Consider the following 21350-nt stretch of genomic DNA (forward strand, 5'->3'; position numbering starts at 1 on the left):
TTTCTTTTGGAATGGCTTATTAAGATAAAGCACAGCCTTCTCATACAACCCAGTCATGCTTTGAAATGCCATATCATTGGAATCTAAGTCTTCCCATAGAAGACACATCATGACCAGAAGAATTGGAAATGATGACAGTGTTTGTAATATGGGTGTGGCATCTATTTTTCTGCCAAAGAAGTCCCACATTCCAACTTTCCCTTCACATGAAAGAATTTACCTATATATGCTTTACTTTTTTCGGGAGAAAACCCTGAAATTCTCACATGGGCATACCCTGATTTGTCTTGGCTTTGACAGAATTCGTCTACCATATGTGGCCTAGTTGTGACAACCACAAAACAACTTGCTAGCAATGGACTTTCTAGAGCATGATCATGTACGTTTTTCCGTATCTCATCAAATCCATCAAAAACTATAAGACATTTTGATCCGAGAGTGGTTATTGCCTTTGCTATATTCTCTATAGGGACATCAGGGAGAAGCTGTGTTTGTATTGCTTTTTCAAGACATTCTTCTGATTTTAATTTCCGTAACTCCAAGACAAACACAAGATCAAAGCCACTTTGTTTCGCTGATGGCATTTCTTTGCTTGCTCTTGACACTGGTGAAATGTCACAATTGTTTATTCTATTGCGTTGAAAATCAAAGTTATGCATCGCCCACTTATATGCAATTCTATTTGCTAAGGTGGTCTTACCACTACCAGCAGGTCCTTGCAACAGTATGTGATGGACAAACTCTTCCCCCTTTTCAAGTTTCCCTTGATCATAGGCTTCCTTATAACTTTTATTACTTGTAATGGTGAATATCTCCTCATATGATTCAAGTTTCCTATAGCTTACTTCATCATGTTTATAGTTTTGATTTGAATTAGCAATGTATGGCTGACATTCTCTTGTTCTTGACAATATGTCCTTACTACTATATTTACTTTCTTTATTTTGTGCTTTCAACCTTTCTTCTAGGAGTGTTAAGTCTACAAATATGTCATCAGTATCTGCTACAGCTTTCTTACTTTTCCCAAACCTTATTTTACTGCCGTCTTGATGATACTTTGTCTGCAGTCGTTCTCTCCATTTTGAGATATCTGTAAGAAGATTTTCAAAACAAGAAATACACGGTAAGATGAAGTGGAAAAGGAGATCATTAAAGGTGGGATCTTTTTTTGAGCTTTTTCTTTTTTTATCTTTGTATTGATGATGAAATATGAAGATCATTGAGGAAAAACTGTCCAACATGTAGGTTATATGTTTGCACTCAGTTTCAAGAAAGGTAATCCGGATAAAGGTGTTTATCACGTTTTCAATCTGAACTCTTAATTCACAGTTATAGGTCAGAGATCTGTTAAAACAGCAGACCAGAACTGTCAAATATACTGACATGGTGAAACAATTAATATCAATGATTTCAAATCAAAGACCAGCTAGTACTTAAGAATACTGACTCAAGGTGTAATTAAATGATCTTGATTGCAATTCTGACAGATCACATTTTGCTTGAAACCAAGGGTCTTGTGGGCTGCACACTGCACAGCAGGCTGTAGGTTACCTCCCCCCCCCCCCCCCCGGACATGCCCCTAATATAGGAGAAACAGCAAACTCATACATAAGCACTGCAGGAGATGCGAACGGTCTATTTGTTTAAATATCTAAGGGAAATCTGAAATTGTATGGTGCCCAACAACAAAAGAGGTTTTTTGAAGTTGCACTGACACCAACATTTCTTCTCTACCATTTGTTTTCCATGTAGAACATCTTTTTTCTTTCAATGACTAGTCTAATAAACAAATTCACACACTAGCATTCCAACATACATAACAGGTTAAACAGGTGCATTCATCGCGACTCATAACAGTAAAATACTTGTTTAGGGTAGTATATAAAACACCAGCACAGCACTCACTTTGGGTCTATTTTACACTGATGAAAAATACTTGCTTTGGATACTTAGGAAAAGTCCTTGTACCCGGGTGATATACAACTTGAAATACAAGTACAATATGACATAACTTTAAATCCAAATTTAAATCCACCACACATAAAAAAACCATAGAATGCACTGTTGGATTTACTTGGCAAAGCAACATAACTTTTTGGTTTCTGAAAACAATATAAAAAACATTACTCCACTTGTTACAAATCACTTGTATCTTTTGCAAAATGGTTAAAAATCACATATAACTTAACTGTACCCTGCTAGTAATCACTCACCTGTGTCACTTTGCTGTCCAGGTAATTTGTCCTTTATTTCTGTGATATCTGAAACAACAATAATGCAAACATATCAATGTGCATGACATTGAATGAATGGGAAACCTGTTTAAGACAAACACTTGCAGAAGATAACATACATGCAGTACATTATTTTCAGCTATATGTTATTTAATATTATATCACTCATACATAAATTCTAGACAGTTCATAGGTTGATTACCATTTATCATTTTTACCATCAGCCTCTCCGTGTGATAGTTTTTACCATCATAGTGCTGTGCCGCAGTGCGCCTACGCCAAGCCGTGCTCTTAGACTCGCCGATTTAGTTATGGGGTGGACCAAAAAAAGTGAAGTATATCACAGCAAAACATGGTGTTATGTTGATGAAAAAATGTATATCCTAACTTAAATAGTATTTTAGTAATAAAATTTATGTACGAGTGATAAAAAACAAATATTAACTGTCTTAAATTTGCGTTCCGTCTCGTGTAATGGAACAATCCATCTTTCACTTCATGATTATATTTCGACCATTACACTCATAGACAGTTAATATTTGTTTAACTTTGAATCTATACAGCACACTTTCCTAGAGGATTCAAAGCATGCAATATTGTAACATCCACCAATTATACATGCAGTTCCCCAAATTCCATTATAATCAGGTGTAGGAAGTTTTGATAACCAAACAACTAATTACCAGTTTTGAAAGCAAGAGGAAACCGGATATCCTGGATTAAACATGTGAGAGCAAGCATGGATCACGATAAACCCAAGTTGAACCTGTAACTAAGTGGTGCCAGGCGAGGGAATGTACACGATCAGTGCCTTTAGTTAATTTGTACATGTGCAGTAAAATCAAAAATGTGCCACAGAATATGTTTCTATTATTGCATATGCACAAATAGTCAGTGAGATGTAGTCTCTCTGCCGCCAGGAATTTTGCAGTGTACCTTTTAATGAATACAGTAATTGGAGTTATAAAATACAGTTTAAATCAGTATTTCATGGCATGGCGTCCTTGATGTCTACAGTCAAAGTTGTTTCTGTGTACAATAGAAAGGTTTACCTGCAACATGTGTGTGATGTTAAGCAATATACCGCCCTCCATAGGCATAGTAATTGAAATATCAAACGTGAAATTTAATGTTACCTTTTTGAAGCTCTTCATGCCTTCCTTGAGCTTTTGCTTCTCCTTCAAAGTTTGCTGAAATCAAATGTATTTAAAAATACAAGTATTCAGATTATAGCTCAAGTTGTACATTATTTTTCTAAATTGTCAATGAAAGATGTGTCTGCTTTTTCCTTAAGATCATGAGACTCCCAACCCTTCTTGTTAAGCTATGTGTGCATAAGGCAGAAAATAGAGAAAGATCAGATGTTACCTTTTTGGAGCTCTTCATGCCTTCCTTGTGCCTTTTTATCTCCTGTAATGTATACTGAAATTCAATTGTAAGAATGTTTGATATTATTTCTTTTGCAGAAATAAAATCGTATGAATCAATATAAAAATGCCAGTAGAACTTGAAGACAAACTTGTTTTCCCTGACTCTTTGAGTATTTCAAGAGTGTACCATAACAGTAGCCTTCTTGTACAGTAATTCTCTCTTGCAAGTTGAAATATATTTTCTCAAACATATCAGAGTAATCAACTAAACATTGAATCAAGCTTTACTATGTTTACCTTGTTGTATTTGGCTGCTCAATTGGTCAATTTGTTGAATCGCTTGTTCCTTGACAGTGTCTTGAATCTGTCTTGTCTGTTGGTTCATATTGCCAGAGATGTCTATTGTTTGTTGTCTTCTTTGTCCCTTGATGGTGTCTTGAATCTGTCTTGTCTGTTGTTTTGTTTGTTCCTTGATGGTGTCTTGCAGTGCTGATCCTTCTCTTTGTATGAGGTCTCTGAGTTTTTGCTCAGAATCTGTGACTACCTGGTGTAACAACTGCTTCATTTCTGCTGTCAAGGGTCTTGTTGCTCTTTCTTCCATCTCTGGTGTTACAGGCAGGGCCTGCATCTGAAACATGACAAGAATAATGGAAATAGGATAGATCAATGACATCAATCAATGCTTTATAAAGCTGTCATTACTGACCAATACCATGCAGAGACAATAATCCTGTCATTGATTGGGAGAAGGCTAAGATTGTACATAAAGCAGGCAGATATAAAAGATGGATAAAGGATGCAATCTCCATACTCTCACCAAAGCAAGCAGAGCACCACAGTACCATGAATAAAGATGAAATTATTGCTTCCAAGTTTCATTTTCTCCATTGTTAGACCATCTTCATGAGTTGCGAGCAGTCTTCTAAAAGTAAATTTATTAGTTAGGCACAGAGTGATTATGGTGAAATGTGTTATCAGAAATGCTGAACTTCTTCTTCAATGTGGATTGAAAGACTGACATGTCACATGTTATATTTCTTTCATTTCCTAGTTTGCTTGTAAAAATATGGCACATAAAAGCAAAAAGTTTGTAAGAAAGCAATGTTTTGTATTATCATGAATGATACTTTAGCTTGCCAAGGTTTCATGAGGATCCGTTATGGCTCATGTGAAAGCAACTATTGTATAATTACAGTAAAATAACAAAAAGAAGTAATCATATTAATACTTACATTTTGGAGTTCATCTATGACACCATCAGCCTGTATTTTTGAGAAGTAGTTTGGATGTAATCTCTCCATTAGATCTACCAGATCAAAGATGTCATTGAAGAATTCATTTCTATCTTGTAGACTCAGCTGGAGATTATCTGAAAGTCTTTTATGGCACAAGTTGTTTCGCACTATGTACACCTACAGGAAGACAAGAATACACAGCAACCTGTTTTAATTTTTCAAACCTTTTTTCCTGGAATCAAGATCAGTGGCGGTGCCAGGGGGGACATGAGGGGGCAAATGCCCCCCCTCCCCAGACAGAACTCTTGCCCCCCTGTTGCCCCCCCAGAAAAAGCCAAAATTACATAAATGTCCACTTTTTGCTGTAATTTTGCGCCAAATTTTTTGATTTGCATCCCCCCTCCTAAAATTCACTTTTCCCCCCAAATGCCCCCCAAAAAAATCCCTGGCGCCACCACTGATCAAGATGCAGTATGCAACTAAAATTCTGGCCCTCTGGGTCTCTGGTTCAAACCCTGGGCAAAGATGTAAACAAAAGTTATCCTTGGCCACCTCAACTCAGTCAACTGAATTTGTAGGGTTTTGATATTAATTATACTAAATTAGGGAGCGACCGTTATTTATGGCGGGGGGGAATGGGTAAATTTAGGGGGGAACACAAAATTTTTTTTGTGGTCTTGAGGGGGGAACCTGAAATTTTAGTTGAACCAGGGGGGATTGTTAAATTTTAAATGGAGAAAATTGGGAAAACAAGGGGAATGCGAAAATTTTGAGCGGACGCCGAGGGGGAAGCGAAATTTGTTGTCGATATTTTTGCCAAAACACCCATTCCCCCCCCTGCCGTAAATAACGATCGGTCCCTTATTATATACTATGAGGTGCCTGCAGAATGAGGATCTGGTCTATTGACAGGCTTGATGTTTCATGTATTACTTAGTCAATGGCGTTATTGCCCTAACTTTGCAAGTTGGAACAAAGATCTGTGAATATGTCTAAAAAAAATCAGCTAATAATTATGTACATTTTAAACAAATTAAACCACAAATTTAGATGAGAAGCTTACCTTCTGTATAATGTCATGATTAGCCTGGGTATGGCTATGGCATTCTCCAAATCTCATTGCCATCTTCAGTAAACATGCTGGATCGAAGTCAACAAAAGATGTTGGACTTTGTCCTGGTGGAAGACTTACTGCAAAGGCTTTGGCAAACTCAATGGAATCATGAAAGAGTCTTGGAGGATTTATATTTCCCCATGTGACTGGTGCTCCAAACTTTGGCCGTCCATTAGTCCAATATAAAGACTCTATCGTGTGGCACCATTGGATACAATTCTGACAAGGGGGAGGGTGTACAGGACAGTGATGTGGTTGCCTTCTACGTTTGTTGTCTCTGACTCTATTAGGACACTGAGTTGGAGAGGAACATGGCTGTAAATTAGCCAACTGACCAGTGGTGTGGAGTACAACTTGTTTTGTGTTGTGCCAACTTCTGATAGTGTTCTCTACACATGGTAGAATAGCTTTCTCACAGACTATTTGTATGGCTTCATGACATTGAATAAAGTTGTGAAATTCTTGAAGGTTAATTGATGCTGCCATGATGGATGCACATGAAGAAACTCATTCAGCAAGATTTGAACCAGGTTTCTGAAAACAATATCAAAAATACATTATTCCTTTTGTTTCTCAATAAATAATTAACCCACCCTAAGTGCAAAGCGTGGAACTACAAGGTTCCTAAGAAGTATAAGCCCCCCCCCCCAAGACATGTTGGTACCGTACAATCCAAAAACCAATTGACCTTTTATCATCTTCACTGAGAATACTGACATTTTTCAAATTTTCAGCCAAAAAAGTATCTAAAGCACATTGTTTAAAAAGAGACTAAAACTAATTATTATGTATGAGTTACACCTTATGCATGCCCAAAACTAAAGGAAAACAGAATATTTTTTACATCAAGAGCCCAGCAAGCCAGACCATTTCACCATTTGTAGTTTGTTATATTGAAATTTATATCACTGGTAAAACTTTAATCAAGAATATGCAGCCAGTATTAATTACTCCTAATTGCCAGGATAAACCTGTTTTTGCCAGCAAAGTGGTAGTCTACTTTAGTATTAACTCTTTTCATTTAACATCACTGTTATCTGGCATTCCTTCTCTGTCCATCAGTCTATAATATCGAATTGATTAATTCGAATTAAACAATTCATTGATGTTAGCACTGGGTAGTAGCCATTACTGCCAGTAGACAGGAAGTCTAGAAAGTTGACCTCAACGCTGTAGGTGGTCTTCCTGTGCTTTTGAATGGGACAGCAGTAACCTTGGCTAATTGTTAGACCAAAATTTTGGATTTTCAGATTTTTTTCTAAGATTGTGAGAGCATAACAAGACTATCCGTCGATGGATTTTTATTTCCGTCGGTAAATATTTTTTAAATTAAGTTTTTCATAACATATTAAAAAGGCAGAGACCCCTGCTGTATAATAAATTAGCTAGGTAAGTTTTGAGTAACCTTGGTGAAAATTATCAAGAAAGTGCCTATTCTTTTGTGTGTGTACGGTCCATCACCTGTCACTTGGTAGTCTTGTAACATGTCTAATGGCGCTGCCCATGGCTCTCGATGAATTGTTTAATTCGAATTAATCAATTCGATATTATAGACTGTCCATGGGAAACACCATCTTTCCTATTCTGATCCAACAGCACGGCTATTAATCTTTAACGTCGATGGCTCTCTCTGAAAACTGCTCCCTGCCAGACGATGGTGGCCGACAGCCAATAGCGTGAACAAAACAGACAATATGACGGCAACACTGCCTGGATGGTGGACGCCCGAGCCGAGGTGCGTTTTTAGCTCTATTGGCCCGTTACAGAAAAAAATGCACAAAATATATTTCCCAGTGTAATGTTATACATTTTCACATGAAAATAAATAATTTTGGATTCAAAATGAATGTGAAGAAAAAAATTCCCAATGCTGGGAGTGGGAATCGATCTCGGTACCCCATGGGTGGCAGGCTAAGATACTAACCTATACACCACGCAAACATTGGGTGACAAGGAGAAAATTTTCAATATATATCATAACATATCGTGCGTTATTCATACAAAAATTTCAAAAAACAGTACTTACAATGAGGTTCACTGTCGAACCTTAACGGATTTAGACTGATAAAATAGTGCTTGATACAGTACAGTATATATAGGTATGCTAGGTGAATTCAAATTTGCCATCAAACTGCATCATTTTATATATCAAATTAAAGCCCTTGAGTAAAGAAAGCCAAAACTGAAAACCTTTTTGTCACAGCACTTTCTGTAGCAAAGTTACATCTTGTCAAAGATTGACTTTCATCAAAAAGATTCTGCTAGCAAAATTCCCCAAAACAGCATTTTGGTGGTGTTTCTAGATCTTAGTCTCATGATGATAGCAGCTTTTTTTAATGGAACTGCTATCAAAATCCCTCTAAAATTCCATGTGCGATTGTCTTATCACCATAAAAAATCATATATTTGGGTCAAGTGAAGTATAGAAAACATATTTATATGTAGGTTTCCTTGACCAGCCTGTCCAATCTGTTCTTTTTAATTTTCTATGTAAATATGTATTGTGTTTGGGCCCCGGTCTAGGCGAATTTGGCTGACTAGCAAATGTGCTAAGGTTTGCCTCTCATACCTACAGTACACTTTTAGAATTATTTGAGACATTTTTGTGTTTACGTGTTAAACCAATGACGACGTCAAAATTCAGTCAATCTTGGCCGGCTCCCCCCTGCTCCCTGCCGAGAACCCCTGGTGTTGGAAAGCAATATTTGGCAAGCCGAGAGGGGGGGCAATATTTGGCACACATTCTTGGGGCGCCTTTTAAGTAAAACACTCTTCTTCTTCCATTCCTCCGTAGGGGCTCTAAAAGGGCTCTAAGAGCACCGGATATTGTATCACCGCTAGTGCTAGGTGGTGATCTCGAACCAAAGTTTTAAAATACTTGTGAAAATCATTGTAGTGACTTGGGTGTGAGTGGGAAAATGGCCTTTATTTCGTTCAATTCGGGCATTTTACCCCCTGGACATAGCTTCTGAAGTTTTCCCGTTTTTGCCCATTTTAGTGTTTTGTAATGTACAGTATTGTTTAGGCTCACATGTTAGCTAATTAAACTTTGTGGGTGGCTTCAAAACTCAAAGCGCTGGTTGACCGGAAGTTAGTGGTGGTTGAACCGCATTCCATATTGTTTAGAACAATACAAACCGAATCTAACCGGGTAGAACCGGGCGGAACTAGCGAGCAACCGACGGATGTGTTTTGAAGCTCTCCCTATAAAGTATGTGATTTAACTTATGTTAATTGTTTTCAGTGCTCTCAGACTAATGAATAACAAGAATCACTGATGTTACTGATGAAATATTCAGAAATATTTTCATGGTAGGTTGGTTGGATTCTGAATTTTAATCTCTTAAAAGTTTAGCTGAAATACGGCGGGAAAACATTTTGACTCCCTAATCCAACCCCTTCCACAAGAGTATTATTAAACATTTCCTAATTGAAGAAAATCAGTGTAGGTAATCATTGGTAGTGGGGAAATATGTCATGATTTTTCAAAAATGTAAACAAAAAATGTCCAGCCGGAGGGTGGGGTGGATGCAACTTGTACATCAGCCTGGGTAACTATACCCACTCTACTTCGGTCGAGGAGGTGGCCCTATATGAGGTCAGAAACGAATGAAATATCCATGACAAGAGGCCATGAAAATCAAAATTGTTCATCAGTGACCTGGGACGTGCAATTTTACCTTGAAGATTAACATGGAAATTGTTCAGTTATTTTCAGCCATTTTATTGAATATTATCTTTGACTTTCCCCATGTTCCATATGAAGGTTCTACAGACCTTCATCATTGGATCCCTTATAAATGTACTCGCAACCAATTATCACCCATGCTGTGCCACTCTTCAGCATCGGTATTCTCCACCTGTAGGCCTATGTACATCTTTTGCTTTTGAACACCTGATAACATACTACTGACTACTAAAATCAATGGAACTTTGACCTCTTGGGGTCATTTCATTTCTATTTTGTTGATTGAAAGAAATTTTGGCCACGTGTGTGAAGTCAAAAATGTTTCCTATTTTCGTTAAAATGTAGTCAATTTGAGTTTGCCAGGTGTCAATCTAGACTGAAATGGAGTCATTTGCATGATGATTTCCTTGATTACAGCAAATGTCATCCATAAACAAATCATAGCCACATCTCTTGAAGGCCATCACAAGAAAGTCATGAATATACATGTACAATTAAAGCAGATCCCTATTGCCAACTTTGGAACTTGCATATTTGTAGCCCAATGTTGTCACAGTAGGCATATAGCACCCAGTTTTGGTTCTTGGGCTTGAAATATTACAATTAACATTGTTTGTTTCAAATATGGAATATAAAATACCCAATACATTTTACATCTACACAAATTTGGGCACATTATTTATGGTAGAGACTTGATCCAAGATGCCGAAATTAAGAGTAGGCTAATAATTCCTTATCAGGGGTGGTGCAATAATCATGTGTACCCCGGGGTGGTCAATTCCCAAAATGGTCTGCCAAAAATCGCTTGCCCACCCCACCCCCTTTGGCTGTGCCAAAAAAACTTTGCCCCCCTTTTGATGTGCCAAAAAAACTTTGCCCCCCCCCCCATTTGACATGCCCAAAACAAAAGATTCTTTGCCCCCCCCCCGACCCCTTACACATTATAGATGATTTTGGGGAACCCAAGTTTAAATGATTTTGGGGAACCCAAGTTTAAAACTTTAGATTGTCTTATCATAAAAATAATAATCATTTTTCCTTCCCCTTTTAAAATTGCTTTCCCTCCCCCTCTTTCTTCGACCTGCCAAAACAAATTCGCTTGTCCCCCATTCAACGTGCCAAAAATGCTCCCTTTTTTGGCCTGCCAAAAAATCATTGCAGCACCCACCCCTGCCCCCCACACACACACCCCACACAATTGACCCTGGGGTACACATAAATATTGCACCACCCTTTATTCCGTGTGGTGGAAAAAAAGTATTGCGTACGTACCACCTTCCATGCATATTGGTGCAACCCACAAATATGACATCTATATCATGACGTCATTGTGATGTCAAGTGGGGGTGTTGGATCTTTCCGTTTTTGATATCAAAAGAATGAAAATACTTTCCGATATACATTGATACCATTTTGTAAAAGATTTAATGACAAGTGATGTTACAAAAATAACATGGAAATAATATGGTTAACCTTATTGTAATTGGCCTTATACATGTATGGCCTATGCTGAAACATGAAAAAAAAGCTCGATATCTTCAGACCCCATGTCCAGGGGGTAAAATAACCGAATCTGATGAAACAAAGGGCATTTTCCTAGACTCGCTTGCCAGTCCTATATACGCCGTACCTATGTATAGCATTTTCCCACTAACACAATGCCACTACAACTATTTACACAACAAGTTTTGAAAAAATACAAAGTGGTTCAGAGATCACCCCCCTACTAGTGCATACAATAGTGATACAACTTCACACACACAAATTTGGCACAATCTAGCGACTTATATTTGTCCACAATTCAACATTTTTGTTGGGATACATAAATTATATACAACACCCATCGAATGTGTGTCATCAGCCCTCAGATCGGCCCTCAGACACACACACACAGGCATAGAGTTGTGCAGTAGCATGTTTTGTTGACATTTTTTGTCAATGTTTACATCAATGACAGAAGTACTCCCATAATTGAAAACTCAAATACAAAGGACATCAGTTGTCAATCTTAATGTTATGCAATCAAGTTTACAACACATCAGTCTTACAATGGGCAGAAAGTGACTGAGTCAAGCCATTCAAGTGCCAATATTGATTACTTCAAGTGGCCTACTGGAGTGACCAGATATGACCATGTATGATTTTCATGCTATTTTGCAATAACAAAACCATGTTTTCCTTGATTTTGGTATGAAATTGAGCAAATAGAATTCAATGTCATGTCAATTTGGAGTTATTATAGGGCAACTAAAACTGATGTGAGGTAAGGTTTTATCTGTTTGGAATCTGTATTGACTATTCTGAAGGAATTACTGCAATGTAAACAAACTAACTCATGGCCCATATGAACATTGTGTACTGGTTTTCAGTACCCTGTTTTCCATGGGTGACCGTGACTGTAGGAACCCATGGATTCGATCCATGTATACTTACTCTCATTTTTAAGCTTCCATGTTTCTTACTTCCGGGTACATGTATAAAACCCCATACAAATTTATACTCAGTTTATATAGTGTTTCCATGCATAAACTTAACACAGATTCGTTATACATTTTTCTTTAAACTTCTTACCTTAATTATGTCGTGAGTTTATTCCAAAGCTGTGTATTTTAGTACGATAACTTGAACAAAATAAATCCACTTTCCACTCTGAAAAACGGCCATTGTCTACGGCCATTGTGAAATAACGCACGGGGAATCCCCAGGTTATGATGTCATCGTTAGCTCTCAAGAGAGGGCTGTCTCCAACCTGAATTATTGTACAGGCTGTGTATGGTACTGTAAAGAGCATGAAGAGTAGCTAAGACTAGAGCAGGCCCGTACGCAGGGGGGGTGCGGGGGGTGCGGTCGCACCCCCCCAAATGTGCAAAAGTATACAAAAAGTCCCAAAATATGACAATTTGCGAGCGTAGCGAGCAAAAAAATCGGGGTTTTTACGCTTTTTTGGCCAAAAAAGGTCCAAATTTTTGAGGAAAAGTCCACTTTTTACAAAATCGCCCCCCCTTGGAAAAAAGGTCCACTTTTTCAAAATCAGCACCCCCCCAAAAAAAATCCTGCGTACGGGCCTGGCTAAGAGTGTGCCTACAGCAGCGGCGTAGCTGGGATTTTTTCCAGGGGGCAAGCCTGTATGGGGCGGGGGCATTATCGTATGGATTCCAATATCTCTCTTTCCCTCCTCTCCCCCTCTCTCTCTCTTCCCGGTCTCTCTTTTTCCTCTCTCTCCTTAGGCTGGGACCTTGCACTCAGGGCCTATAGGGGCGGGGGCCCAAATAGACCATTTTTGCCAGGGGGCGATCGCCCTCCCTGCCCCCCCCCCCCGGCAGCTACGCCACTGGCCTATAGCATACAACTTTAGTTGATTTGAATCTTGAGAGTACGAAATTAATTGAATACTTTTAAGTATTAAATAATCAAAGCATACAACTTTAGTTGATTTGAATCTTGAGAGTACGAAATTAATTGAATACTTTTAAGTATTATTATTATAATCTTAAAAGATTCATGCGTAGGTAGCGCGCAAGAAATTTAGAATGTGCATAGGCCTACATCAGTTGTCCTAGGACTTTTACCCTGTAATTTTTATCTCCCCACCCCCCTATTAAGAACCGAATTTGTTTTGATCCCTGTTTAAAACCCCAAATTTGTTGATCCCCCTATATTTTTCAATCCCCCACCAAAGTATTTATGAACACTCCTTTACATACCGGTACACCCTTTATATTCACTGAGGAGCCTGGGCAAAACTCTAATTTCAAAACGTCTGTCCATAATAATTTAATTCCCCGGTGGTTTCCATGAAATTTGTTATATGACAGGAGGGGAGAAATACCGTTACTGCCACTTGATTTTATCGGTGGTTTTATCAGTGCCCCCCCATTTTTTTCTTGCACCCCTAGATAGCATTACGTCTGATAGCTATATTGTGTTAAATTTGTGAATATATAATATATCTTTTGTAGATAGTATTATATCTGATATCCATGTTGTGTTAAATTTGTGAATATTATATAGCTATCTTCAGTAGATAGCATTATGTCTGATAGGCAGGTTGTGTTAAATTTGTGAATATATTGCTATCTTCAGTAGATAGCATAATGTCTGATAGCCATGTTGTGTTAAATTTGTGAATATATTGCTATCTTCAGTAGATAGCATTATGTCTGATAGCCATGTTGTGTTAATTTTGTGAATATATTGCTATCTTCAGTAGATAGCATTATGTCTGATAGCCATGTTGTGTTAATTTTGTGAATATATTGCTATCTTCAGTAGATAGTATTATGTCTGATAGCCAGGTTGTGTTAAATTTGTGAATATATTGCTATCTTCAGTAGATAGCATAATGTCTGATAGCCATGTTGTGTTAAATTTGTGAATATATTGCTATCTTCAGTAGATAGCATTATGTCTGATAGCCATGTTGTGTTAATTTTGTGAATATATTGCTATCTTCAGTAGATAGCATTATATCGGTTAAATTTGTGAATATATTGCTATTTTCAGTAGATAGCATTATGTCTGATAGCCATGTTGTGTTAAATTTGTGAATATATTGCTATCTTCAGTAGATAGTAATAGTATTATATCTGATAGCCATATGTTGTGTTAAATTTGTGAATATATAGCTATCTGCAGTAGATAGCATTATGTCTGATAGGCATGTTGTGTTAAATTTGTGAATATATTGCTATTTTCAGTAGATAGCATTATGTCTGATAGCCATGTTGTGTTAAATTTGTGAATATATTGCTATCTTCAGTAGATAGTAATAGTATTATATCTGATAGCCATATGTTGTGTTAAATTTGTGAATATATAGCTATCTGCAGTAGATAGCATTATGTCTGATAGCCATGTTGTGTTAAATTTGTGAATATATTGCTATCTTCAGTAGATAGCATTATGTCTGATAGCCACGTTGTGTTAAATTTGTGAATATATTGCTATCTTTTGTAGATAGCATTATATCTGATAGCCATGTTGTGTTAAGTTTGTGAATATCTGCAGTAGATAGCATTATGTCTGATAGCCATGTTGTGTTAAATTTGTGAATATATTGCTATCTTCAGTAGATAGCATTATGTCTGATAGTCATGTTGTGTTAAATTTGTGAATATATTGCTATCTTCAGTAGATAGCATTATATCGGTTAAATTTGTGAATATATTGCTATTTTCAGTAGATAGCATTATGTCTGATAGCCATGTTGTGTTAAATTTGTGAATATATTGCTATCTTCAATAGATAGCATTATGTCTGATAGCCATGTTGTGTTAAATTTGTGAATATATTGCTATCTTCAGTAGATAGCATTATATCTGATAGCCATGTTGTGTTAAATTTGTGAATATATAGCTATCTTTTGTAGATAGCATTATATCTGATAGCCATGTTGTGTTAAATTTGTGAATATATTGCTATCTTCAGTAGATAGCATTATGTCTGATAGCCATAGTGTTAAATTTGTGAATATATTGCTATCTTCAGTAGATAGCAATATATCTGATAGCCATGTTGTGTTAAATTTGTTAATTGCTATCTTCAGTAGATAGCATTATGTCTGATAGCCATGTTGTGTTAAATTTGTGAATATATTGCTATCTTCAGTAGATAGCATTATATCTGATAGCCATGTTGTGTTAAATTTGTTAATTGCTATCTTCAGTAGATAGTATTATGTCTGATAGCCATGTTGTGTTAAATTTGTGAATATATTGCTATCTTCAGTAGATAGCATTATATCTGATAGCCATGTTGTGTTAAATTTGTTAATTGCTATCTTCAGTAGATAGCATTATGTCTGATAGCCATGTTGTGTTAAATTTGTGAATATATTGCTATCTTCAGTAGATAGCATTATATCTGATAGCCATGTTGTGTTAAATTTGTTAATTGCTATCTTCAGTAGATAGCATTATGTCTGATAGCCATGTTGTGTTAAATTTGTGAATATATTGCTATCTTCAGTAGATAGCATTATATCTGATAGCCATGTTGTGTTAAATTTGTTAATTGCTATCTTCAGTAGATAGTATTATGTCTGATAGCCATAGTGTTAAATTTGTGAATATATTGCTATCTTCAGTAGATAGCATTATATCTGATAGCCATGTTGTGTTAAATTTGTTAATTGCTATCTTCAGTAGATAGTATTATGTCTGATAGCCATAGTGTTAAATTTGTGAATATATTGCTATCTTCAGTAGATAGCATTATATCTGATAGCCATGTTGTGTTAAATTTGTTAATTGCTATCTTCAATAGATAGCATTATGTCTGATAGCCATAGTGTTAAATTTGTGAATATATTGCTATCTTCAGTAGATAGCATTATATCTGATAGCCATGTTGTGTTAAATTTGTTAATTGCTATCTTCAGTAGATAGTATTATGTCTGATAGCCATAGTGTTAAATTTGTGAATATATTGCTATCTTCAGTAGATAGCATATTGTCTGACAGAATATAATGCTACTCAGTGCAATGTTCTGGTATACCAGAACGAAATTACAACACAGGCTTATGGAGCAGTGTAATACACATAATCGTGCATAACTCGCAATTGCAAAATCGGAATCAACTGAAATTTTGGGAATAAGATTTTTTCATGGATATCTCTGCAAAATGTCATAAAAAGAGGATGATCACGAAATACTCCTTTAATACTCTGTATCAAATGTCTAATAACTACATGCACCATTACCGGTTTGTATTCCCTTGAATAGGAAAGCCTTTTCACCTGTTTCAGTAACATCCCGAAAAATAAACACCTGACAAAATCGTTTATCAATCCCTGCAGCAGCGTCACCTTCATCATGTTAATGTTCACCTTGCATGCCGGTAGCTGGCGCTCTTGTGTTCATCGACATGACGAGACAAATTCACACCACCCTCGCAAATTAAATCGACGGTGCGCTAGAATTCTCTGATCCAACATTATGGTTTGATCAGTCCAAGCCCGGATGCGTGGGAAGGACGTCGGTACGGTGGACTGAAACTTTATAAACCTGAATAACAACGAGCAATTTTAACCACATCTTTATTTTAAATTTCACATCAAGTAACTAAATTCTCTGCGGTCATTGATGGGATTTTTTTATAATGCGTTCGTCAGTTACTTGAGGACAAGTTCGTATCGATAAAAATTAACAATCTTAAAATTAGAAGATAAAATAACAATCTTAAAATTAGAAGACTTGGAGCGGGATGTCAACATTTTGTTGAAAAAAATAATTATTTACTCTGCTAAATTTTTGGGTAAGATATTCTTGTCATGCTTGTGTAAAGTGTAATCTTTTTTGTTCAAATAAAAAAGAGGCAATTTGCCGTAAAAATGTGGAAAATTGTATAATCAAAAGAGGGTCAAAAGTATAGGCCCCTACTGACGAAGAATTATCGTATCAATATTAATGTCCCCGTAAATTTGGTTATTTTGATGTGAAATTTAAAATATTGAAGACGTGTTTAATATAATAGAAGTAAATCAGACAATTATTGGTTTGAATATCTTTGTTCCATTTCGCACCACATGACGTCAAAGTAACACTTGTGACGTCATCATAGTCTTTGACGTTTAAAGCTGAATTTATACTTGATCGCTTTTGTAGAAAAGCGACTCGCACGCATGATAAGTGTACAAAAATGCCGTCGTTTTTGCATAGTGAGCGTGCGCGCGCCTCGCTTTCTGCAAAGGCGATCGAGTATAAATTCAGCTGAACATGGAAACGTACTTCATTGCTGTTAAAATTGTCACCAGTTTGAGGTATAAAATATAAAGGCGATAAAAATAACTTGATAAATAAGTCAAAATATACATGATATATAAAAGTTCAATTTTTATACGTTCTCGAATTTATTTTGGAGAATCGTTTGATTAACTGTACGAACTGTGTATCGAAGTGAAGATGAGACATATTTCTGATTTCTAATTTCTAGACGCTTTTTAAAACTGAAAAAGTACCCGGTAACTATTAATTTTTATACAGTGGCGTACCGTGGCCGCTGCTACCCGGGGGCTGCAAAAAGGTAAATTTTGCCGCCTACATCAACAGCTCGAAAAAGTTGACCTAATTTTTTTTTCTCGATGGTTTGAAAAAGTGAAGAGCAAAAGAAGGACTATAGGCGTTAGCAACAATAAAAGCTACAAATTTTATGTATAGGCTTAGTTCCAATTTTTTTAAAACCTTTTTCATATTTTTACGCACTTTTTTCTTCATTAATTCCTTTTGCCGCCACTTCTTTTTGCTATCAGCAGTAGACAGCAGTCAGTGTTATTATTGCTATCAGCAGTAGATAGCAGTCAGCGTTATCAGCAGTATGCCTAGATAGTAGTCAGTGTTATATTGCTATCAACAGTAGATATCAGTCAGCGTTATGCCTATATTGCAATCAACAGTAGACAGCAATCGGTGTTATAGGCCTATTGCAATCAGCAGTAGATAGCAGTCAGTGTTATATTGCTATCAACAGTAGATATCAGTCAGTGTTATATTGCTATCAGCAGTATAGCAATCAGTATTATATTGCTCTCAGTAGTAGACAGCAGTCAGTGTTATAAATCAGCAGTGAATAACAGTCAATGTTAGGCCGTATAAAATTAATATTTTGGTTCTCGTCCAGAGGATTTTCATGAATTGATGAGGGAGGGAGGTGTTTTTTTTTTTTTTTTTTTTCAGTGTAAAATCAGCATTGTCTGTAGTTTTCGGTCTTTTCCAACAGTGCTCGAGGAAACGATGAGGCACTTTTTTTTTTTTTTTCAAATGTGAGATTCTGAGGTATAAACCCCTAGAGTACCACAAAAGACTTGGAAGTGGTCCTTGTTCTCTAATAAACTTATTTATATGTATGAAAATTCATAAATCATTCCAAAGTCTAAAATTATTAAAAAATCTTTTAAAAAAACCAAATCTGACAAATCCCAGAAATTGAGGAGGGAGGTGACGAGAACCAAAACATTAATTTTATACGACCTTATATTGCTATCAAGAGTAGCCTAGATATCAGTCAGTGTTATATTGCTATCAGCAGTAGACAGCAGTTAGTGCTATTATTGCTATCAGCAGTAGGCCTAGACATCAGTCGGTTTTATATTGCTATCAGCAGTAGACAGTAGTTAGTGCTACTTTTGCTATCAGCAGTAGATAGCAGACAGTGTTGTTTTGCTATCAGCAGTAGATAGCAGTCAGTGTTATATTGCTATCAGCAGGAGGTAACAGTCGGTGCTATATCGCTATCAGCAGTAGATAGCAGTCTGTGGTATATTGCTATCAGCAGTAGATAGCAGTCAGCGTTACATTGCTACCAGCAGTAGATAGCAGTCAGTGTTGTTTTGCTATCAGCAGTAGATAGCAGTCAGTGTTATATTGCTATCAGCAGTAGATAGCAGTCTGTGTTATATTGCTATCAACAGTAGATAGCAGGCAGTGTTATATTGCTATCAGCAGTAGATAGCAGTCAGTGTTGTATTGCTATCAGCAGTAGATAGCAGTCAGTGTTATTTTGCTATCAGCAGTAGATAGCAGTCTGTGTTATATTGCTATCAGCAGTAGATAGCAGTCAGTGTTATATTGCTATCAGCAGTAGATAGCAGTCAGTGTTGTATTGCTATCAGCAGTAGATAGCAGTCAGTGTTATATTGCTATCAGCAGTAGATAGCAGTCTGTGTTATATTGCTATCAGCAGTACATAGCAGTCAGTGTTATATTGTTATCAGTATGTAGCAATCAATCAGTGTTATTGTTGCCCTGTATTGTTATCAGCAGTAGACAGCAGTCAGTGTTACATTGCTATCAGCAGTAGATAACAATTAGTGTTATATTGCTATCACCAGTAGATAGCAGTCAGTGTTATATTGCTATCAGTAGTAGATAGCAGTGTTATATTGCTATCAGCAGTAGATATAGCAGTCAGTGTTGTATTGCAATCAGCAGTAGATAGCAGTCAGTGTTATATTGCTATCAGTAGATAGCAGTGTTATATTGCTATCAGCAGTAGATAGCAGTGTTATATTCCTATCAGCAGTAGATAACAGTCAGTGTTATATTGCTAGAATGCTATCAGCAGTGTTATATTGCTATCAGCAGTAGATAGCAGTCAGTGTTATATTGCTATCAGCAGTAGATAGCAGAGGTTATATTGCTATCAGCAGTAGATATAGCAGTTAGTGTTGTATTGCTATCAGCAATAGATAACAGTCAGTGTCATATTGCTATCAGCAGTAGATAGCAGTGTTATATAATATTGCTATTAGCAGTAAATAGCAGTTGCCCCGACAGCCAAACAAACAGGCAGACAGCAACACAAACAGGCTAGACAACCATCATGTCCCACATGTGTGGGGGCAAAATGACATTTCCAACTGCTCAGTGCCAGAAGGGGGCAAGTGCAATAGCATTTCTGGCACTGAGCAGTCGATTTGTATGTTTGTCTTGCTATGACATGCACAATGTGGTGGTAGCACCCTTGTTCAATTGCTGCAAGCTTCTTGGTGTCTGCCTTATTAAGCGTCAACGCTTCACATCCATGTGATACAAATTTGAGTGAGAGTGAATTTAGGGTTGCCAAAAATATTGAGCCCAAATCACAGGTCAAATAACTGAAAAAGCACTCAATTTGTCTCTTAACCATTGGTTTTATAGGAGACAAAACTACAATATTGAAAAGTTGCCAATTTTTATCCATTTGTATCTATCAAAGAGGAAATAGTCAAGTCACACATCTGCAAAATTCGCGCCCAATGGGCTATCAAATCAAGGGTTTGGCAACCCTGAGTGAATTAAGTAAAAACCAGTACATAGGACATTAAAGAAGACAAAATCAACACCAACATATCCTTTTTTGGGAGGATGACATTCATTTATTAATTAATTTTCTGAGCACAAATATACAAACACCACACAGTCATACATATTAATTAGCATAATTAATTAATTACCGACCAATAAATAACTACATTCTAGAGTGAACTATATAAGATGTACAGTAATGAGCTATTCCAATCGAAATCCATACAGCCCCTATGGGAGATACAACCTTGATCTTTCACACAGGGGGTGTAGATGTCAAATGGAATCACCCATTCAGGTAACTCAATTTGAGAAATAAATTTACATACTCCCTGTGTGAAAGATTAAGCTCAAGTCTTCCATAGGGGGTGTATGGATTTCAACTGGAATAGGCCGATGTAATAATTTAGGAGTGGAATGAATTTCATCATCATACATACAAGAAGGGTGGTTTTTATCCTTGAATACATATCATCATGTGAGTGCAAGACAGCAGTATTCTAATAGCTGCCTTTTGTCAATTTGACTTAAGATGCTTCCAGGAGCAACTTAAGATGCTTCCAGGAGCAACTTAAGATGCTTGCAGGAGCAACTTAAGATGCTTCCAGGAGCAACTTAAGATGCTTCCAGGAGCAACTTAAGATGCTTGCAGGAGCAACTTAAGATGCTTCCAGGAGCAACTTAAGATGCTTCCAGGAGCAACTTAAGATGCTTCCAGGAGCAACTTAAGATGCTTCCAGGAGCAACTTAAGATGCTTCCAGGAGCAACTTAAGATGCTTCCAGGAGCAACTTAAGATGCTTCCAGGAGCAACTTAATATGCTTCCAGGAGCAACTTAAGATGCTTGCAGGAGCAACTTAAGATGCTTCCAGGAGCAACTTAAGATGCTTGCAGGAGCAACTTAAGATGCTTCCAGGAGCAACTTA

Source organism: Amphiura filiformis, chromosome 2 (assembly GCF_039555335.1).
Source record: "Amphiura filiformis chromosome 2, Afil_fr2py, whole genome shotgun sequence".
Lineage (NCBI taxonomy): Eukaryota > Metazoa > Echinodermata > Ophiuroidea > Amphilepidida > Amphiuridae > Amphiura > Amphiura filiformis.